This window comes from Coffea arabica, chromosome 7e (genome assembly GCF_036785885.1).
Source record: "Coffea arabica cultivar ET-39 chromosome 7e, Coffea Arabica ET-39 HiFi, whole genome shotgun sequence".
Taxonomy (NCBI): domain Eukaryota; kingdom Viridiplantae; phylum Streptophyta; class Magnoliopsida; order Gentianales; family Rubiaceae; genus Coffea; species Coffea arabica.
Window position 1 is genome coordinate 34680201 of NC_092323.1, and position 24169 is coordinate 34704369.

Here is a 24169-nt window from a genome sequence, read left to right on the forward strand (position 1 = left end):
TATCTATGTCGAATTTACAGATTACAGAACCAGAATTTTACTGTCAGGCTGGATAACAGCACTGGGTTCAAATGACAATAACTCAGGCTACACAAGTCCAATTGAGACGTTTTCGGATGCGTTGGAAAGCTAAAACAAAAGATACAACTTTTGTGTTTTGGCCCACTACTGATTTAATACGGATCAAGGTGAAAAATGAAGCCAGAATGATGAAATGTCAAAACTGTCTGCAAAACTCTACCTATGGCAGTCAAGGGTATTTTTGTCATTTCATGTGGTACAGTGCTCTGATTGAGCTAAAATTTTACAGGCAGCTATAAAACATCATTTTCTACAACTTTTATGTTTTAATCTAAGCCCAATTTAGCCTCTATCATAGCCGAATGAAACTGGTCAGAATAGGGTAGTACAAAAACTTGAAGCTGAAATTAATGCATTCAAGTGATAATCTTCTTATTCATATATAAAACCATTACTACCACTCCCTATCTAAGCTTATTCACATCATATTCTATTTAAACAATAAGAAATACAACTAACCAATTCAAAACCCCAACTCACAAATTCACCATAATCATCAAAATTACTTAAATAGCTATCGTAAGCCAAGAATACAAGTTGCTACATAAATTTAAGCAAGATTAAGGGAAAGGAATAAGATGGACAGCCATGATACCTCACAAAATGCTTGCAAAAGAAATCCACCACCTCTCATTGTAAAACTTTTAGCACCCCAAGCTTTCCAAGTGCTCAACTAAGAGATTAATCGGTTTGGATTCTTGATTCTCGCTCAAACTGAGTTAAAACTTAAGATGGAATTGAAGCTCTCTTCTCTCTTTTTTGCTCTCAAGGTTCGGCCACCATAGATACAAAATGAAGAAGAATGAAGTCCAAGAAAGGTTAAGAAGCTTGGTCTTAGTTTAGGTCAAAGATGGTTGGATTGCTTCCACTTGTCACCACAAAGTTTGATCTTGAATTTTCTTCTTTTCTTTGGTTTTAATGGTGTGACAGCCCCACCTCACCCTAAGGCCAACCAAAGGGTTCGGCGGACCGCCTGCCCAGCTCTCGCCGGGACTCAGTCGTTCAGTTTAGAGCGATCTAATACGTTTCGGGACATACAAACGCGCGTAACCAAGTCAAGATGTCAAAATAAAAAAAAGAAATCGGAGTCGGTCATGAATAGTAACCGACACGTCAAAACCCAACCAAACATCAAGCAAATATTTACATGTTGAGATTTAGCATATACAACCCAAAGGGGCATACCAAAGTGACTCAAAAGTGGATACATGTACGGTTTGCCAAATTCAAAAGAGAAACGGACCCAAAAATACATTTAGGGTTTCAATCAATGAGCTATACAAAAGATATGTCCAACTAGCTTAATTCGGCAACCAATTGTCAAATCCAGTCCAAAAGTATTTAGTTTCCTGTAAGGAAAACAAAAAGGAACGGAAAAGGGTGAGCTTGCGCTCAATGAGGTACCAGACATATAGCAGTGAGAAACGTGGAACTTCATATTCAATTAATCACATATGTGCATCAAATAAAGAAGTGAACAAACACTATAGATAGAAAGGATACGGGTGGCTCTCAGGAGCCAAATTCCCATTCGCTTCACCGAAACTTGATCGAAATAACAGTTGACACTCCGTCAACGTTACAGAAGTAACCAATACCGTAGACTCCACTTTCTTCGACTCCTTCCACCTCACATACTCCTACCGGGCCCGAAATCCAATCAGATCAGAATTGGTAATACTCGAGTATACCGGAATCAAGGGTCTCAATACCCAAAGATCCCAAAACAGACTACCGTGGTTCGTTATCTAATCGACCAGGCCCTTGCCGGCCCGACTCGAGTAACTGGCCACAGGTGTTGAGCTCAGAGGTCACAGAAAGGTCGTTGGAGACAAGCTTCCAAACGACGTCAGAACAGATACAGATAACAGATACAGATACAGATAGCAGATTCAAATACGCGTTCAAAATTGGCATATGAACAGACAAGAGAACGAGTGTGATAAAGTACACCCTCGCCTCCCTTTTATCAAAACAGTATTTGGCTCCAACAGTCATAAATCAAGTATTTCAGATATTTAGATATTTCACATAACGGGTAGCAGGTAGTAGAACACTCACCGGAGTCAGTACAGATACCTCCCAAAAGAGAGCTTTATTCCAGCCGATTTTAAAGTCTTTCAATCTCACACTTGGCACTTATTTTGGGTTATTCCAAAGCCCAAATTCATGGCTGAGCAAGTTGTTTTGTTCTTTTTTTTTAACTGCCAACAGCCAAGAACTAGGGTTCAATGGAAACTAGGGCTCGCATTTTCTTGTTTGAACCCAATGAAGATGTAACTCAAGATTTCCAAGAAAATTCTGTATTTTTTCAGCAAGAAACTCGAGATTGCTGAATGTAATTCATGGATTCAAGAATCACAACAAGGTTCCCAAGATTTTCTCAAACAGCCCAAGATTTTTCCCAAGATCGAGTTCAAAGTTTCCAAATTTCCAACGATAGTTTCAAGTGATTCAAGAACCAAGTTTTGGTTTTCAAGAACTTCAAGATTGATGCTTATACAATCTGAAATTTCAAGAAATTGATCCAAGAAATTCAAGAACAAGGTATGATATAGCCACACAATCCCAACGAACACAACTTGTCATAGAAACCCTAGGTGTTCACGGATTTCTTCACAATTCAAGACTAGAACAAAAAAATTTTTTTGGCACTTAATGACTTTGAGTAACACCCTAAACACAAGAACGAATCACAACAAGAAAATATTTTTTTTGGATGAATAGTATTTCGAATGAACATTGTTGCTACAGTAGTGATGAGCAGTATTTGCTACAGTACGTGAACAGTATCTGATTTTTTTTTGACTGAAACACGAAAGTAAAGCACACAAACGCCCTACAACTCTAGAAACATAAAGAAACAACCAGATTTGATGCTAAGAGATTTTGTCAGCAAGAAAACTCAAGACGTGACAAGGAAACAAAACAAAACCCTAGCGAAGGAACAAGACACATAGTATAATCTGGATTTCTTTTTTGCTTTTGACTTTAAACATAAATGAAAAACCCTAGAACAATGTAAACAAGAAACAAAAATTGACATAAGACAAGGACATAACTCGATACCTTCAACCAACTCTGATACCAGCTGATACGAACGTCGCCAACCTTGTGATGAAACCCGTAAGAGACAAGCCCAAGGATCTAGAATTGGTATCAAAGTTTGGAAGTGGAAGACCTTAACCCATTAATCACGTGGTTAATAAACTTTGGTATAAGGTACACCACAATCAAATGAATTTTTGATTGATAAGTCGTTGAATGCCTAAAGTTGCTCTAAGATGTTTAAGAAGCTTCTGTTGAAGCCAACAGAAGAAACTCTCAAAATTTTGTCTATTATTCCATTGATTAAAAACGTCACTTAAAAAGACTATATTTATAGCCTTACAACCGAAACCCTACTTTGACTTGGAAAAACTAAACATGACCTAGTTTCCTAAATAATCATGACACTTGAATCGGCCTTCTTGCACTTGACTTGGCCGAATTATTTGTCTACCTAAAATGACTAAATCCCTACTAGAAGACACACCAAACGACATAACTAAACAACTAAACATCAATATGGATCCGTTAGGCATGAATCCAGACTTGACTAAACCCTAGACACTGGATCAACTAGGGCTTGGACTTTCGGCTTCTTCCTTCACTTGTATAAGGTGAACAAGCCTCAACTCACATGCTCCAGACCTTCAATGACTTTTGGCACAACTTCTTGACTTTCAATAGCTCGAACCAACTATTGAAGTTCTTCCCGTAGGTTCTTAGCTCTAGTTCACGTGATTGGTCCTAGTGGAACTTGAACCTTGTCTAATGACTTAGCTAGATTTGAATCAAGTAGAGTCTCTAAGTTTTCAAATTTCTGCCTAGTCATTGTTTTATCAATTCTAGCCATTTGTTCTTCTATTCATGGCTAATTTCATCTAGCTTTTTTGATGCGAGGTTAACCCAGCAAGAACCTCTGTTTTGAATAACCAAATCGATCAGGTAGCAAAAGGATCTATCTTGATTAGGTTATGGATAAATTCAGACGGATTCTAAACAATCAAGGTTCGCTCGAGATTGAATAGAAGGGTAGAATGATACCACAATTCAATGTGATCTTGAATTGATAAGTCAATTGAAAACTCAAGAATCCTCTCAAGTATTCAAGAAAAGATCTCTTAGACGAGAGACTTGCTAAACACAAAGTGTTTTACTGGAATTTTCTTTAATTCATCATGACTTAATGAAAAATGTTAAACTCAAGGCTTATTTATAGCCTTTACAAAACTCAAAAACCTAACTAAATTAGGAAACTTCTTAACTAAACCTAATGCAACTCTAATTAGGAAACTTAACACAAATTCGGCTTCATCATTGGTCCACATGACCTTGGGCTGTTTATTCTTCCAAACTAGTGACTCAATTAACCCCAAGCTAACTCTAGTTAATCAACCATTGCTGGAATTAATTTAAAGAAACGACAATCATGAATAATGACTAATATAAATGACTAAAAACTAAGAAAAAACTAAACCAAGGAAGGGCCCAGATTTGTTGAGCGTGACAAGCATCAATGCATCAACTGAACATAAGACTTGATGATGAATCATTAGATCCTATGTTCACATCATTTCTCTCTTCTTGGAAGTGATTTGCCTACAAATCGATGGATTGGAGATAATGCAGCAATTCAGGCATCACTTTTATATGAGCATACCAAGTTGCATAGCGTTTATGCAACTGCAAGAAACTCACAAGTAACGTTTTCAACTAAGGAATGTACCAATGTAGATGAAGCTGATAACAACGCCTTTTTACTCTTTGTTTCTCAGAAACAATCTTGACCAAGCTATTATCATAGCTTGTGAAATTGGCACCTTGGATTAGAATGTACTTCTTGATGCTCACGAATTTAATTTGCGCATAAAACTTAGCTCATGTTGGCAACAACATGATAGAATTAGCAGCTATATCTTCTTGTGAACAAGCAATCGGTAATGAAATACTTAAAGGGAACAAATGACCCAAGTCCATGTGATACGAACTCAACCTAGCAAGAACTTGTCTTGAAGAACCAAGTTGACCAAGTAGCGGAAGGATCTATTTTGATCAGGTTATAAAACAATAACTACCTTGTTGGACCTAAAGAGAACCTGTCTCTAGAAACCTAGCCGATTAGTTATTGGCTTGAAAGAACAAGGTAATGTGATATCTTGCCTTGAATACCACAAGTTTCCAAGCTAAATACTTGATATAGTTCAAGAAGAAACTCAAGTTCCATCAAGGAACTCCATAAAAGGAGACAAATCACTTTTATTAATTCATCTCTCAAAAAGTTGTCTTACAATGGAATAGAAAAGACCTATTTATAGCTAAAACCTAAACTTACTAAGACTAATCCAATTTGGACAAGTATTTAGTCACTTATTTCCCTAACTACTTTTAAATGGTTCAAATAGCTCATATAGCTGGCCATATTTATTCATAATAATGACTAACTAACCAATTAAACAAGAAAAAATCAAGCAAAACAAAAGAAATTAAAAATTCAAAGATCACATAGCTGGCACTCCATCCCCTCCATGACTTCATGTATTCCAATGGAGTCTTGAACACCATGGATTGGGTTAAAAAGACTCTCAAGTATCTTGGCACGAGTTAGTGATAGTCCAGCTGCCAGTATCAATTAGTTTGTTTTTCTTACAGGGGTTGAGAATGTGGGGGCGAGAGTCGGAGAAGGCAAAAATTTTGTCTAAATTTTGTTGAATGTGTGAGGATCCAAAAATTTACTTATTTTTATCTTATTTTACTGGCTTATTTAAATATTTATTCACCCATTAAAAAAAAAGAACAAAACAACTTGCTCAGCCATGAATTTGGGCTTTGGAATAACCCAAAATAAGTGCCAAGTGTGAGATTGAAAGACTTTAAAATCGGCTGGAATAAAGCTCTCTTTTGGGAGGTATCTGTACTGACTCCGGTGAGTGTTCTACTACCTGCTACCCGTTATGTGAAATATCTAAATATCTGAAATACTTGATTTATGACTGTTGGAGCCAAATACTGTTTTGATAAAAGGGAGGCGAGGGTGTACTTTATCACACTCGTTCTCTTGTCTGTTCATATGCCAATTTTGAACGCGTATTTGAATCTGCTATCTGTATCTGTATCTGTTATCTGTATCTGTTCTGACGTCGTTTGGAAGCTTGTCTCCAACGACCTTTCTGTGACCTCTGAGCTCAACACCTGTGGCCAGTTACTCGAGTCGGGCCGGCAAGGGCCTGGTCGATTAGATAACGAACCACGGTAGTCTGTTTTGGGATCTTTGGGTATTGAGACCCTTGATTCCGGTATACTCGAGTATTACCAATTCTGATCTGATTGGATTTCGGGCCCGGTAGGAGTATGTGAGGTGGAAGGAGTCGAAGAAAGTGGAGTCTACGGTATTGGTTACTTCTGTAACGTTGACGGAGTGTCAACTGTTATTTCGATCAAGTTTCGGTGAAGCGAATGGGAATTTGGCTCCTGAGAGCCACCCGTATCCTTTCTATCTATAGTGTTTGTTCACTTCTTTATTTGATGCACATATGTGATTAATTGAATATGAAGTTCCACGTTTCTCACTGCTATATGTCTGGTACCTCATTGAGCGCAAGCTCACCCTTTTCCGTTCCTTTTTGTTTTCCTTACAGGAAACTAAATACTTTTGGACTGGATTTGACAATTGGTTGCCGAATTAAGCTAGTTGGACATATCTTTTGTATAGCTCATTGATTGAAACCCTAAATGTATTTTTGGGTCCGTTTCTCTTTTGAATTTGGCAAACCGTACATGTATCCACTTTTGAGTCACTTTGGTATGCCCCTTTGGGTTGTATATGCTAAATCTCAACATGTAAATATTTGCTTGATGTTTGGTTGGGTTTTGACGTGTCGGTTACTATTCATGACCGACTCCGATTTCTTTTTTTTATTTTGACATCTTGACTTGGTTACGCGCGTTTGTATGTCCCGAAACGTATTAGATCGCTCTAAACTGAACGACTGAGTCCCGGCGAGAGCTGGGCAGGCGGTCCGCCGAACCCTTTGGTTGGCCTTAGGGTGAGGTGGGGCTGTCACACCATTAAAACCAAAGAAAAGAAGAAAATTCAAGATCAAACTTTGTGGTGACAAGTGGAAGCAATCCAACCATCTTTGACCTAAACTAAGACCAAGCTTCTTAACCTTTCTTGGACTTCATTCTTCTTCATTTTGTATCTATGGTGGCCGAACCTTGAGAGCAAAAAAGAGAGAAGAGAGCTTCAATTCCATCTTAAGTTTTAACTCAGTTTGAGCGAGAATCAAGAATCCAAACCGATTAATCTCTTAGTTGAGCACTTGGAAAGCTTGGGGTGCTAAAAGTTTTACAATGAGAGGTGGTGGATTTCTTTTGCAAGCATTTTGTGAGGTATCATGGCTGTCCATCTTATTCCTTTCCCTTAATCTTGCTTAAATTTATGTAGCAACTTGTATTCTTGGCTTACGATAGCTATTTAAGTAATTTTGATGATTATGGTGAATTTGTGAGTTGGGGTTTTGAATTGGTTAGTTGTATTTCTTATTGTTTAGATAGAATATGATGTGAATAAGCTTAGATAGGGAGTGGTAGTAATGGTTTTATATATGAATAAGAAGATTATCACTTGAATGCATTAATTTCAGCTTCAAGTTTTTGTACTACCCTATTCTGACCAGTTTCATTCGGCTATGATAGAGGCTAAATTGGGCTTAGATTAAAACATAAAAGTTGTAGAAAATGATGTTTTATAGCTGCCTGTAAAATTTTAGCTCAATCAGAGCACTGTACCACATGAAATGACAAAAATACCCTTGACTGCCATAGGTAGAGTTTTGCAGACAGTTTTGACATTTCATCATTCTGGCTTCATTTTTCACCTTGATCCGTATTAAATCAGTAGTGGGCCAAAACACAAAAGTTGTATCTTTTGTTTTAGCTTTCCAACGCATCCGAAAACGTCTCAATTGGACTTGTGTAGCCTGAGTTATTGTCATTTGAACCCAGTGCTGTTATCCAGCCTGACAGTAAAATTCTGGTTCTGTAATCTGTAAATTCGACATAGATAAACTGTGAACCGGGCTGAGTTGTTTTCATGAAAGTTGTAGCCCTTTGTCTTAGTTTCGAAACAATATAAATTGTACCCCAATCCTATAAGCGTAGCTTCGGTTGTGACAAATACGCTAAGAGATGTCAAACCTGTCATTTTGTTCTTTACCTTAAACCTTATTTCCGGTCACTTTTCTATCTTGGTTTTGTAATGGAATGAATTTTAACCTATTGAATGGCTATTGTAATGAGATTATTTATGTGTGATTTTGGGGGCTGATTGAAGAAAATAATAAAGCCATAAATGGCTGGAAAATAGGTAAATAAAAAGGGCGTGCTGCCCAAATTTGCACTCGAGGGCTAGGTAGATGTACTCGTGACTTGAGTAAGGGTTGAGGATGAAACTAACTTAAATCATTTAAGGTATTCAAGTCTTCTTTATTAAAGGTATATAAGTTAGAATCTGGCCGAAACTTGTACCCTTGGAAAAATGAAATTTACGACTAATAGAAATACGTTTTCTTCGTTTCTTCGACTCAAATGGAGATTTCAAAGTTTTATGAGCGAGCATAAGTTTTACAAATATTTTACTCATGTCCTTTAGTTTAAATGTACTCTTTTCACTTCCAAAACTATACTTATACTTTGTACTAGTAGTTATTCGAATTTTCTTTGGTTCACCTAAATTTTGAATGGTTTAACTGTAATATTTTCTCTTGGTTATTATTAGGGTTCCTTGGTGATTGAGGGTATTATCCGAAGGAAACTTTGGACGTTATTTTGCTTAAATAGGTGAGTGTTCTTTGTACGTTATGTTTCCAATGTCTATGTGGATTGTTATGACTATGTGACTATTTGTGAATGTTGGATTAAATGTTAAATATTTTCAATGATTTCTAAAAATGAATTTTGCTAGGCGAGTGTGTATTTTATCGCACTCGACCTAAATGAATGTGAAATTTACAATGATTAAATGATTAAATGTTTAAATACTACTTGTACATGAATGTAAGCATTTTGGCTGAACTGGGCCCTTACCCTTCGTTGCCGGTCGATTCGAGCCAGAAGCGGATTCGGTCGGGCGATTGGTGACCTTGGGTTAATGTTTGGTATACTCGAGTATGACCACGAAGTCTGATGAAGACTGGCCATGTCCAGTAGGGAGAAAATGAAATGAATGAATGAATAGCAAGAACAATGGAGGGATTTTCACTTAAAAATGAAATTATTTTTAATGTTGGAGGAATAAGGAAATGGTTGGTGGAATGAATGAACGAAGGGCTCCATGTGAGCAAGTATCCTTTTAATGAATGTATTATCATTATTTTCTATTGTAAATGTTTTCTGGATTACTTGTTATTATATGATTAATGTCTTTGTTTAATTATTTGGCTATGTGTATGGAACCTCACTGGGCTTTTAACTCAGTCCGTTAGCTTTGTTTTCTTTACAGGGGATGCGAGCGAGGGCGTGAGTCCTGTGCAGACTAGTTTGGTCTAGTTTTTTGAAATTTTTTTTATTGTTCTCGCGCTAGTGCTTGGATAAGGTTGGATGTAGTAAGAACTTAAATCTTTTGTTCTAATTGGGATTGTATTTCTATTTGAGATGGATATGAATGTAAGTATATGTTTCAAGTTTGGAAATTATTTTTCGCTTAGTCTCGAGGTTATATCTTTTTTCACTTGATGAGAGCAATCGAGTCCTGACGAGAGTTGAGCAGGCGGTCCGCCAAACCCTTTGCTTCGCCTTAAGGGAAGGTGGAGCTGTCACAAAAATGATTGCTTGAAAAAGGATGAAAATGTTATACTTTTTGAACTTGATAGAAAAATAAAGCTGTGTGAGTTGTTCAAAAAGGAACAAGGTGACTTGAAAAGAAGAATGGATGGCCTAGATGAGTTGCTTAAACACAAGAAATAAGACTGCTTTCAAAAGAGTGAATCAAAACCTCACTTTGACATTCACAAGAAAAGGTTGAACTCTAATGCAAATGAATTTAACATCTATAGAAGAAGGCAAGTTAAATTTGTCAAACTTGTCTTTGTAGGAAATTCACTGACTATGTGTAGCTTTTTTTGCCAAATTGGTCGCATGAAGAATAATTGCTATGTAAGAAAAAATATGAGAAATGGTATGAAATGCATGTGGATAGTTAGACATAATGCTAACTCTCAAGGACCCAAAAAGTAAATGGGTACCAAATATCATCATGTGAACTCTTGTGTAGGTGAGCTTGGTGAATGTCATTAAGGAATCAAAATGGTTTATAGATAGTGGATGCTCAAGGCATATGACTGGTGATCCATCACAATTCATCAAACTCAAGTCAAAATCAAGTGGAAAAGTAACATTTGGAGATGACAACAAAGTCAAAACAGTTGGAGTTGGAGATGTTGGTAAGAATGGTCAAACTTTTGTTCACAATGTTCTTCTAGTTGATAATCTAAGTTATAATTTGTTGAGTGTTAGTCAATTGTATGACAGAAATATGTTTGTACTATTTAAAAAGTATGAATGTCTTGTTTTTGACTCAAAGTTCAACATTATTTTCAAAGGAAAAATAGTGAATGACATTTATGTAGTTATTCTCGAAAATGTTGATTCTTCCAGCCTTAAATGTCTGTCATTTCAATATGAATTTGTTAAAAGAAATTTTCAAAAAGGAACTTGTTAGAAGTTTACCAAAAATCAACTTTGAAAAAGACAAAATTTGTGATACTTGTCAATTTAGAAAACAAGTAAAAGTTTCCTTCAAACCTAAGAATTGTGTTTCCACTTCAAAACCGCTGGAACTTTTACATCTTGATTTATTTGGTCCTATACAAACTGCTAGCTTAGGTCGCAAAAGATATTGCTTTGTTGTTGTTGATGATTATTCTAGATACACTTGGGTGATGTTTCTTGCACACAAAGATGATGCCTTCAAAAACTTTGTTTCATTATTTGCAAAAGTTTAAAATCTGATTGGGTTGAAAATCATCAAGATCAGGAGTGACAATGGCTCAAAATTTCATTTTTGTGGCTTTCCAGAATTTTGTGATAACAATGAAATTACACATGAATTTTCTATTGCAAGAACACCTCAACAAAATGGAGTTGTTGAAAGGAAAAATAGAACTTTTCAAGAGGTAGCAAGAACCATGTTAAGCGAATGCAACTTGCCAAAATATTTTTGGGCTGAAGCCATAAATACAGCTTGCTATACTATGAATAGAGTTCTTTTGAGACCAATTTTAAACAAAACTTCTTATGAGTTAATGTTTGATAAAAAGCCTATTGTTGGATACTTCAAAGTTTTTGGTTGCAAATGTTTCATTTTAAACATCAAGAAACATCTTGGAAAGTTTGATAAAAAATCTGATGAAGGAATCTTCTTGGGTTATTGTGAAAATAAAAGAGGTTTTAGAGTCTATAATCGAAGGACTCTCGTTATAGAGAAACCTATTCATGTCATTTTTGATGAATCTAATGGTGATATTTCCAAAAGTTGTAGTGAAGATGATGATGCAAGTGTTCAAGAAAAACTAAAGAAGCTTACAATTAATGATCAAGACAGTACTTCACCAGAAAATGATTCAAAGGAAGATGGTTCTCAAGTTAGTCCAGCACTAGAAGATAATAACAGGGATGTTGGTACACTTAATGATCTTCCAAGAGTTTGAAAATTTGTTCAAAACCATCCTAAGGAGCTCATCATTGATGATCCATCCGAGAAGGTCAGAACTCGTTCCTCCTCTAAACAATTGATGGATAATTTTGCATTAGTCTCACATTTTGAACCCAAAAATGTTGTTGATGCCTTGAAAGATGAAAACTGGATTTTAGTTAAGGAAGAGGAACTAAATCAATTTGAAAGGAACAAGGTTTGGACATTAGTTGAAAGATCTCAAGATCATCCTATCATTGGCACAAAATGGATTTTTAGAAACAAAATGAATGACAAAGGTGAAGTGGTGAGAAACAAGGCTAGACTAGTTGCTAAGGGGTATGCTCAAGAAGAAGGAATAGATTTTGATGAAACATTTGCTCTGTGAGAACCCTGAAAATAGACATATAAATATCAGTGCATATTTCATTTGCATTTTAATTCTTTAATAAATTTTAGCACTAAGTCTAATTCTTTTTAAATAAGTGCGTAGAAATAAACGTTATGTGCAAAATAAAAGAATTGTGCTAAACTACTAAACTTCCTAGTTTTGTTACATTAACTTCATATTTCGATGGTAAACTATTTCATTGATCTAATCATTAATTTCTTTGAATTCTAGTATTGTAACTAATTGTTTTGAAATAAAAGTGTAAAGATAATTTTTATGAAATAAATAATATAACTATGCCAACATTGAATTATTCGGTTTTATTATACAAAAGTAATAATTCTTGAGTTATATTAAGTTTACTCTTTAAAAATAAATTCCTTAATTTGCAGTAGCTAACATTCTTTCCGAATAAGATTAAGGGTATACAAAAACCTTAGTATTAAGATACCATCGATAAATTTTACAATACATGTATACTAGATACGTGTAGGACGTAAAAATTACGATAATTGAAACCTCGTGAGATTAGCGCATCATTAGGAGGTTCAATTACATTCGGAATAAATTTTTGGGATCAAACTAGAATCAAGGACTTAAGTGTTCATTAGAAGGAATGTGAAAAGACTAAACTACCCTCCCAAGCTCACCAAAACCACCATGCAAACCCAGCAAATTTCGGACAACATAATTACCTCACCTCTCACTCGGCCAATACATTTCTTTCACCACCTTCACACTCCACCCTCCTGCACACTCAACCTCTTCTCCTAAATACCGCAACACCACCACCCTTCACAACCTCATTCTGCTTTGGACCAACAACAAAAGAGTGAGGGAGAGACTTACCTCGTGAGTATCGACCGAGAGAGAGTGAGAGGCCGAGCTGCAACATCTTCCATTTCTGTTCGTGAGCTAGAGGAAAGAAAGGGGAGAGCTAGTGGGAGTCGTAGGAGCTGCTGAACATCATCATCTTCGTCAACTTCAGACCAACATCCACCAGCTGCAACCAAAATCTGCTGCGTGCGTGAGAGCCGAGAGGAAGGAAAATTTTTCAAACTTTCTGTACGAGAACTTAGCTTGCTGTGAGGTAATTTCTGGATCATTTTAGGAGTTATCAGAGGTAGATTGAACCCTTTAGGGACATACATGCATGGTTTAGACAGCCGGTTAATGAAATCAAAGTCCTAGAAAAATCTGCTTTGGGAAGTAAATGCTTCTACTGAGAAGCTGATTTGAAATGCGGCTTCATTTTGTTTTTCCTGTGACAATCAGAGCACTTTAATGAAATTAGCCGTGTGAATACTTGATGATTAAGACCATGCATGTTGATTGTGCTTTCGGATGATAACGGTAAAGCACAAGGAAATTCTGTTTTAAGAAGAAATGTCTTAGCCGAGAATCTGGTTTGGAAATGCAGCTTTAATGTTGTTTTCCTAGAGTAATCTGAGCATACAATGGTGAATAACTAATTAAATTTTGGATGACTAATACGATCAGGGCCTTGCATGATAATTTTATGTAGTTGGATGATGAATTAAAGAGCTTAGGAAAATTCTGTTTTGATGAAAAGTTTCTGCCGAGAGTTTGCCTTGAATAATGTAGCTCCATTTGATTTAATCTTGTTGCTTTGAGCCCATAACCATAACTAACTAGCTAATAACAAGATAATTGAGCTTTGCATGTGGCTAATTAGTTGGGTTAGAACCGAAATAAAATCACAATGCAATCAGTCTTCATGCCATAGCAACCGAGGTTTGAAGCTGGAAATTTCTGAAAATTTTGGAGGATTTTTGTTGTTAATCGAAAGTAATTCCTGAGCTAGATACGCTAATAAACTAGTTAAGTGTTTACATGCCGAATTTGAGCTCCTAACACCTCAACTTAGCCAAGGAAATAAAATGAAAACAGAAAATTTATGCATGCAACTTCATCCATGACTAGCTGGACAAATTCCTGGATTTTTGGGATGTTTGTAGTTGTTAATTGAATCTGATTTTGACCGAGAGATGTTAATTACCTAGCTAAGTGTTTGCATGTTGAATTTGAGTAACGAATACCCTGTTTTGGCCAAGGAAAAGTTGGAGTTAAGAACATACAATTGCTGGAAATTTCTTTGTGAACTGCCGTGAATTTGAACCTGGAAATTTTGAAGATTATAACAGTTGTTTAAATTCAACTCTTGAACTGGAAATGTTCATTGTTTAGCTAAGAAATCGTATGATGAAGTTGAGAGCTTAATAGCATGTCTTAGCCAAGGAAATTTTGAATTTATAAACAACGAAGTGCTGGAAATTTAAATGACCGAAAGGTTGAACTGAATTTTTTTTAAGTGGTTCCTGGAATTTTTTTCTTGGGGTATTATGAGCTCGAAATGCATGACAAAGTGTACACGTTAAGTTGTGAAAGATTATATTATTGTTGATATCGCTTTATAATACCTTGAGATGGTCATGCATTTGAATTTTGGGGTGACAATTTGATACTATGGATGAAATTTCTTGGCTTTGGTTCAAATACTTGGGTATGAGGTTGTTGCAAATTTGGTCCTTGGTTTAGATACCTGTTAGTAAATTTAAACACTTGAAATGTTAGCTTTATTGCTATAAAAACGAATTGATGGTCGTCAAAGGCTAATGATTGATGAAGCCTTGGCCATTTGAATGGTTTTATAAATATTAAAGAGTGATGAACTTTGATTGCTGGAATTTCTTGAAGGCCTTACCTTCATTTTTGTTTTAGTTAAGATGTGATATGAGCATGCCAAAACCAAGTGCTAATGATTGACGAAGCCTTGGTTATTCGTTTTATTCTTGATCAGAATTGAATCTGTTGAAACCTAGGGCTAATGATTGACGAAGCCCTAGTGAGATTTCTATTTGAAATGTGAGTTGGTTATATTGACAAATCTTAAATATTATGTGCTTGTAAATCGAGATTGTAAGGAATCCGTTTTGGTCTTGTGCACTTGAGGAAGTTTTAAGCAAGCTATTTAAATATATCTTCACTCTAGTATGGTTCGATAAAACCTAGCACTGTATGTTAAAGTTAGAAATTTCGTGTAGGGATTTTCTAAACCCTGCCAACTCGATATCTCTCCTTTAAGCGTAAACTAGCCTTATTACCTTTAGAAAATGATTTCACTAGTTTTAAAACCCTAAGTCTTGATCTATTTCCTTTTCTTTTCTTAAAATTGTCCCTGGCTAATTGTCTAGAGGAAAATTTCCAAAATACAAGATTTTAGTGGCTTTAACTAAAAATAGCTGAAAACTTCCTCGGCAAGAAAACTTATTCTAAATAAAATAGTACTAGCCGCACTCGTATAGAGAAAAATATTTTTAAGGAATACCATATAAAACATTTCCTACTTTTACTAAATTTCAATCCTAAGTGGATGGTCGAATTGTTTCAAGAAAATAATACTAGTTACCCTTTTCTAAGGAAAAATACCTCAAGAAAAACTATAAGAAACATTTCTACTACTTTTGTCAAGTTTCAACCTAAGTAGATTTTTGAATTTACTGTGGTAAAGTAAACTAGTAATATATTAGATAAACCTCGATGTGTATAAGCTTAAAAACTGAATAAAAACTCATAGTTTCAACATTTGATATTCTAGGATATTGCGAGGAATCGGAATTCGATTCCCAACTTGATATCTGAACTCCACTCTTGGTGAGTGTCCCTGCTTGTTTTATGCTTATGTGGTTAAGCGCTTTATCAACTCGCTATGTGATAATTGTCAAAAATGAAATAAATGGTTTCTGATCCATCGAAGTGAGCAGTGTGTACTTTATCGCACTAGCCGTTCGAGTGGTGACGTGTGTGAAACATTTTCTAATAAACCCGTGAATCTAAATGTAGTTACGTCGTTGGGTGAATCCCTCGTCGCGTGAATCTAACTACCATAAATGTAAATGTAGTTACGTCGTTGGGTGAATCCCTCGACGCGTGAATCTAACTACCATAAATCTAAATGTAGTTACGTCGTTGGGTGAATCCCTCGACGCGTGAATCTAACTACAATAATGTCGTTGGGTGAATCCCTCGACTAATTTTATACGGGTATATCTCGAGTATACTGCGTCGGTAGGCGAAGTTCGGGCCCGAAGCAGAGGTATGAACGGTGACGGGTTAGGATTAAAATAAGTGGATCTACATGGACTATAAGTAGTGAAAGTTGACGGAGGGTCAACTACGAGGGTATCTGATCAAGCGAGGAGAATGGCTCCCGAGAGCCCCTGTATCCTACCTTGTGCTGTTATACGCTTTCCTAATTGATTAAATTTGTTTAAATTGTTATCTGTTGGTTGATTTACGTGAGTGCATGTCTTGGGGCACCACTGAGTTTTAGCTCACCCCACGTTTATTGTTTTCCTTAACAGGTTCTGGAAACTGAAAGCTGGATGCTTACTTATGTTTTCCTTTTGGATTGTATTTGAATACTATAACTTATTCTGTGGGCTGTAATGTGTTATTTGAGATAATGCGCTTTTCTTTTGGGTTGCCACTTGAAGCTGAAAAAAAAATGTGTAAACCCTAATTCAATTACTTGGCTTGTAAGTTTGAAATAGAGAGTTGTGTATTTATCTATCCGGATTGGTACGACTTTATACTTTGGTACGCAGTACGTGGGACGTTTGAGAGCCTTGACTGGCAAATTTATCATTGCTATCTCTGAAGTTAATGTAGATTTAAGGATGATCCTATTCGGGAAAAGTTGTTTTGTAATAGATTAGGTTATTCTTTGAAAGGTTTTGGGTTAGAATGCTTGCGTGAGTCCTAGCGAGAGCTGGGCAGACAGCCCGCCAACCCTTTGGTTCGCCTTAGGGGGAAGTGGGGTCGTCACATGCTCCCGTAGCAAGACTAGAATCTATTAGAATGTTTTTGGCATTTGCATGTTTTACAAATTTTAAATTATTTCAAATGGATGTTAAAAGTGCTTTTTTAAATGATTTTTTTTATCAAGAGGTATATGTTGATCAACCTCCTAATTTTGAGAATGAAATGTTTCCAAATCATGTGTTTAAACTCTTAAAAGCTTTGTATGGTTTAAAGCAAGCTCCAAGAGCATGGTCTGAACGCTCAAGTGGTTTCTTGATTGAAAATGGTTTTAAAATGGGCATTGTAAACACCAATCTTTTCAACAAACAATGTTCCAATGATCTAATAATTGTACAAATATATGTTGATAATATTATTTTTGGTGCTACTAATGAGTATTTGTGCAAGAATTTTTCCACTATTATGCAAAAAGAGTTTGAGATGAGCATGATGGGAGAATTGAGTTTCTTCCTTGGGTTTCAAGTGGAACAAACTCGAGAAGGAACATTTATTAATCAAGCTAAATACACCAAGGAGCTGCTCAAAAGGTTTGGTATGGAGGAATCAAAGCAAGTTGGAACAAGACTCGGGTCTCGGATAGGGCGCTAGCATAGGTTAAACTCAGTTCAGCCGATGCGATAAAGTACACATTGATCTACATTCTTGCATATTTATCATGCATTCATGCAATATGAACATGCACTCATAGCAAATTAACAAGATAAGAAAATCACAATAGTCATTCACTTATTAGCATGTCATTCAAAGGAGAGCACTTAAGCAAATAATAGCATTTTCTCAAGTCATGCATAGTCAATTAACATGCATTGGAACACTCATCAATCAATTGCAACCCTTCACTTTAACCCTAATTCGTCCTCTTGAACTCTCTCGAGTCCTGTGGTCATATATATGTTAAAAAATAGCAATACAAGGCCAAATTACATGAAGAAATTGAGGTTTCAAAACTTCATTTAGAAAATGTATCAATTTACAAGTTTTATATCCGTATAATCTATCAAAATATAATATTTTCTTGTTGCAATCGAGGAGAAAACCTCATGTGCTTACTAAATCAACGTTGTAAAAGTCATTTGGAGCACAAGAGCATTAATTATAGTCAAACGTTTGAAGAAATTAGAACAAGACTTTCAAAATACAAAGTTGAAAATTGTCTGACCTAAAATGATTTGAAGAACTCATTTCCTTTCATTAAAACCTCATTTTCACTCATAAAACAAAGCTCAAAATGGTTTAACAACTCCAACTTAAAGTTGGAAATAGAAGCAAGAATAAGTTTAGAAAACAGAATTTTCTCCAGTTTTACGCGACACTGTTTGAAAAATCGTATCGCAAGCTTCTTAAGTCCAAAATTTATAAACTTTACATCGTTGGAAAATAGACTCAAAGGACTACAATTTTCCAGATACATATTTGTAAGATTCTATCCATGAATCAGTCAAATACCAGTCTCAAGTTGCTGCTTCATCAAGTAGAAAAACAGAGAAGGTGTGAAAATTCAGTCAACTTTGGAAAATCACAGATATTCATAGGAATTGAGAAAATTTTTGAAATTTTCACGGTAGAATGTACTCTGAATATAATTTCAAATGCAGCAAGAGGAACTCAATTTGGGCTTTTCTAAACCAAGATACAATAGATTTCCCAAGGCAACTTAAGGTCTCCTGTAGAACAAAATTTTCAGCAACCCTTGATTCAACCTTCCCACTTAAGCTCATGATTTTGGTTCAAATCCAACTCACAATACCAAGATTCAAGCTTTCTTTCCAAGAAATATATAAACAAGCGATAACAACATTTTTTAAAATACTAAAATCTAACATAAACATTCATCATAAAAGCACAAGAATGAATCTCAAGTCATCTGCCTAACTTGGCATGAAAATATGAGAAATTTTCCTCAAGTCATCTACCTAAATCAAGGTTTCAAGGAAACCCATCAACAACCCATCAAGGATTTAATTTTTCTAGCTTCAAATCAACTAAAAACTTGAAGGAAAAAGAGGGTTTCAACCCAATACCTCTCCTAGCAATTTTAATCAAGCAACAAGTCCAAATTACCTCCAAGAGTTGCCCCCAAGCAAGACTTTCTTCCAAACTCAAGCAAGATTCCAAGAATCAACCAAAGTTGGGGAAGATTTGAAGCAAAAGTGGAGGAAGAAAGTTGAGCTTTTCTTCTCTATTTTTTTCCTAGCTCTCGGCCCTCTCTCTCTCTTTTCCTCTTGATTTTGGTTGCTTTATTTATTTTTTAAGGCAAGAAAGGAAAGATTAAATGATAAGAAAACTTGGTCAAAGATTTCCCTTGATTCCTATACTGACACTTGTCACCTTCTCAAGTTCTTTAGCTCCAAGTGTTCCAACACTTGTCACCTTCTAGAACTCTCTAGCTCCAAGTGTCCCAATTCTCTCTCTTATTGCACTAAAGTTCTTTTTTTTTCAAAAGTTCCTTTTTACACCCCACTACAAAGAAAAGTTTCATTTTACCCCACACATTAACTTTCACATGTAAAAATTAATAAAAATATTAAGGCAAAATCATCATCAAATCAATAAATAACCAAATAGATGACTAAATAAATAAAGTACCATGTAGTTAAATTAGATAAATTAGCAAAATTTCTAGGTTCTCACATGTAGCCTTGGTTCAAGTTAGATATGTGTGATTTTGAAGGTTTTTCTTGCCAAAAATATATACAATGTGACACATGCTGTGCTAGCTATGATTTATTGAGTTTTTGCCATGAAGATAAGGTTGAGACTTTGAAGTTAGAGAAAAGGAATTTAAGGACAAATTGCTGGAAAATCTTGTTTGAGTAGGAAGTGGGATGGCTTTGACATATTTTGCTCTAGATACTTGCTATTGTTTTGATCTTCATATGTTTGGGTTAGTTTTGATCTACCTTTGCTGAAATTACTTGAGAAATCCTTGATTTTGACATATAAGTTGGATTTTAGCCAAAATAAGGCGATTTAAGAGGAGGAAAATGATGTTTGCCAAAACATTTGATAGTTGAAAATTTCAGCTTTATTGCTAGAATTTGTATGTTAGTTTTGACATCTTTTTGCTCAAGATACTTGCCAAGACTTTGATCTTCACATGTGTGATGGTTTTGAAAAAAACCAAAGAGGTTCAGTGAAAGGAAATAAGTTTTCTCCACACCAATTTATAGTCGAAAATTTTCAGTTTTGAACATCGAAAGTCTTGACCAGTTTTTATCCAAATTCTTGACTATAATCGATATACTTTTACTCCATATTTTGCTTGAGACATTGATTTAGCATGCATGTGGTTTGCCCTTTGATTTGAATAAGAAAACTTTGTCCTTTTGGAAGTTATACTGGGGTTAAACATGTAAATTGATGTATTTGCTAAGTGAAGCTTATTTATATTGACTTTAAGTGGTTAGACTATTGATGTATGAAATGACCATAGGACACGAGAATGACCAAGAGAAAGAACCAGGGTTTGAAGTGGAAAGATTGAGATCAGTTGTTAAGTGTTCCAATTGCATGGTAGGACCATGTGATTTAAGTGATTGATGTTTTATGTGATTTATTGATCGAAATGTGACTTGTTTCTTGAAATTTCTAGATATCTTGACTTGTTATTGCAATAGACAAGTGTGTAATTTATCGCACTCGACCTAACTTGATTGAGCTCTTGTTATCCTATTTACAAGTGAACTGATATACATGTGCATGATTTGAAAGTTAGTTGGAAATGTTATCTCATTCACTATACTCAGTGCTTGGGTTCCTAAACTCCATTGACTAGTTAGTCAAATCAAGCCAGCAAGGGCTTGGTCGAAGAGATTGATGAACCATGGGTAGTGTTTAGTGTTTAATCCATTGGATGCGTTCTTTGGAATCAGTATAATCGGGTATTACCACCTAATGTTCTATTGTTCTTGGAGTTTGGGCCTGGCAAGGGGGTTGATCGATTGACAGAGACTGAAGTTAAGTAGTGATCTACGAACATTGTTATTGCTGCATTTCAAACGTTGATGGAGCGTCAACGGACTTGGAAAACATTGCTGCGGAACTAGCTTGCAAGAGCCCATTGTATCCTCAAGTTGCAAATGAAATATTGAATGAGACCAAATGCTACACCTAGAATTTGGTAGGAGGCACTGTATCAGCTGTATCAACATTTGAATCCTGAGTGCTCTGCTTAGAACTTGGCGGGAGCCACCGTAATAGTACCGTATCCTTTTCTTGCTGGTGTTAAATTGATTATTTGAATATGTGAATAGTTAATGACTTCGTTTGTAATTGTTTACAGTCTTCACTTTAAGATTTTGATATATGTGATTGATATCTTGCCAATTTGACTGCATGTTTTCTTGGAACCTCACTAGACTTTTAGCTCATCCCATTATTTGTTTTCCTTAACAAGGTGTGGGGATGAGTGAGACAAGAATAGTAATAGCTTGTAATAGGAGTTCTTGAGCTTATAGTTGGCCGGCACTGTATATGGTACTAGTCATTTAGATTTTTTTCTTTTGGGCTTGTACTTTGGTTTGTATATTTGGATGATTTGTAGTATGTAAATGTTATATTGAAGGGTTTTAGTATTGTTGAGTTGGAAATATTAGTAAATGAGTTCTAGTGCGAGTTAGGCAGGCGGTCCACTAAACTTTAGGGTACGCCCTAGAAGGAGGTGGGGTCGTCACAACTAATGGGCTTAGAAAGAAGCTAAAGGAGCTAATGATGGGGTTTTATGGGTTGAGGCAGAAGATGTTGACTGAATATAAGCAGAGTACCTCGATGAGGAGGTGATTGAGAAGATTATTTCTTTGAACTCAACTTGAAACAAAAATTGAAGAGAAGGAGACTAGTGAGTGTCGGCTGTCGGCTGAAGTACAGAGAGAGTTTTGGAAAGTGAATGAAATTGATGGATTCATTTAGGTTTTAGGGTCAATGACTTCAAAAAATTATAAAATTACCCTTATATTTTTTAATATTTATATAATATACCCTGGGTTGAGTACCTGCGAGTTTTTATTTTTATGATCCGTATCCGTATCCGAATATTACGGGTATCTAACCCTCATTTGCTCCGCTATAAGAAATCGGATTGGATATCCTAAATTTCAGTGCGGGTCGGATTGGGTCTCTCGGATTTTCAGGTTACCGGGTTTTTTTGCCCACCCCTACGTCTGATACCAAATCAAATAGTATAATCATTATCTAAATACATCAATGGCTCTTAACTATTCTTAATGAACTCAAACATTTCATACATATGTGACACCCCCACTTCTCCCAGGGGCGAACCTAAGGGTATCTGCGGGACGCCTGCCCAACTCTCGCCAAGACTCATTATTCCTTACTAAACGAGTCTTCGAAAATTAAATTTACTAACGGGACGTTTTTAAAATACAAGTAAAACCTTTTTCCATGTAAATGAATTTAAAATGGTTGCAATAAATTATTCGGAGAAAACGGGTAAATAAATTTTTAAATAAACCAGTAAAATAAAATAAAAATAAGAAAATTTTCGGGTCCTCACAACATAGGGTTTTCTCATAACTCAACAACTCTTATTGGACATTAGCCCCAAATAATCCTCTAATCAAGTTTAAGAAGCCCCAATTAATCGAGAACTCACATATGATTACTTGCAAATGCTAGCATACTAATTACATGGTAGATTTGTCAAACATATCTCACCTCAAGTGGAAAACTCTCCTCACAGTTTAAAGCTGTTCATAGCCACATAGTCCTTACTTCAACTACTATTTCACTCAAATTCCAAGCCTAAAACCACATTTGTAGGCAAAAGATGGCATATAATCCATTTACTATTGAAGGATACATAAAATTAGCCATCTTACAATGGAGAATTTGCACTAATCTTCAAGAGCTTGCCTCTGTCTCTTTACCTTTAACTCTGTAATACAGTATACTAGATCCTTTCCAAATGTACCATTGAATCCTTAAGACTTCTCCCCACCTTAAAACTTTGAATCCTCACAAAGCTCGGCAGAATTCAAACTGTCCACTTGGTCATGCTCGGACTCTAGAAGTGGCTCGTACGGGTTCTAGACGTGGCCCCGCCCGATGTGGCACTTAGTCCTGCGGGCTCTAAAGATGGCCCTCATCAAACGTTGCACTTAGCCCCGCACAACACTTAGCTCCTTGTACTCCCTTGCATAGTCAAAACCATAACTCGCTAGCCCAGACTCACCCTACGTATAGAACACATGAGATTGCTCTGATACCACCTATAACGAGCCCATCCCTCAGGACATATCCTAGGGTTTGGTGGGCCATCTTCCGAACTCTCACTAGGACTCACTCACGAATCTTAAGAGCAATAATGATAACCTCAATATCAAGAACAATTCCCAAACTTTAATATATATATACATATACACACATTAACATCACCTGCCCATACAATCTCAAAATATAACAAGAGATTCAAGCTTACAAGCAAAAACAAACCAAAATCCGATATAAAGCTAAGAAGTGTACACTAGGACATTCTGTGACGCCCCCACTTCTCCCAAGGGCGAATCCAAGGGTATTCGTGGAACGCCTGTGACAGCCCCATCTCCCCCTAAGGCGAACCAGAGGGTTCGGCGGGCCGCCTGCCCAGCTCTCGCCGGGACTCAGTCGTTCACTACAGTCCTCAAACAGATTACAAGATAAAACTCAAATATTACATCAAATTCTCCAATAAATAATTACATATCAAAAGCGAAGCGTCCATGCTTCCACTGCGCCACTCTGATCCATGATCCCCACTATTATACAAGAGGAATTTCACAACAATAAAATCACAACAAGTCCTTCCTTCGCTACGAGCCCTGTGGAGGGGAATAAAATATTTTTGGGGTGAGCTAGAAGCTCAGCGAGTAACCAGTAAAATCATTAAACAAATATATTTCACAATGTTGCATTTCGATCATTTCGATGATGTCATGATTCAGAGATCAAATGTTCGTTTAGTGCTCTCGTGAGCCAGGGAAATCATAGCACTTGAACACCCAACGCTCAAATAGATCATTTAACATTAACATTAACATTAAGAGGGAGCCCCTTCTTGAGCTCCAGATAAACATGAACATGAACCATAAACAGAGTGGAGACGTTGGTGTCCAGCACAAGAC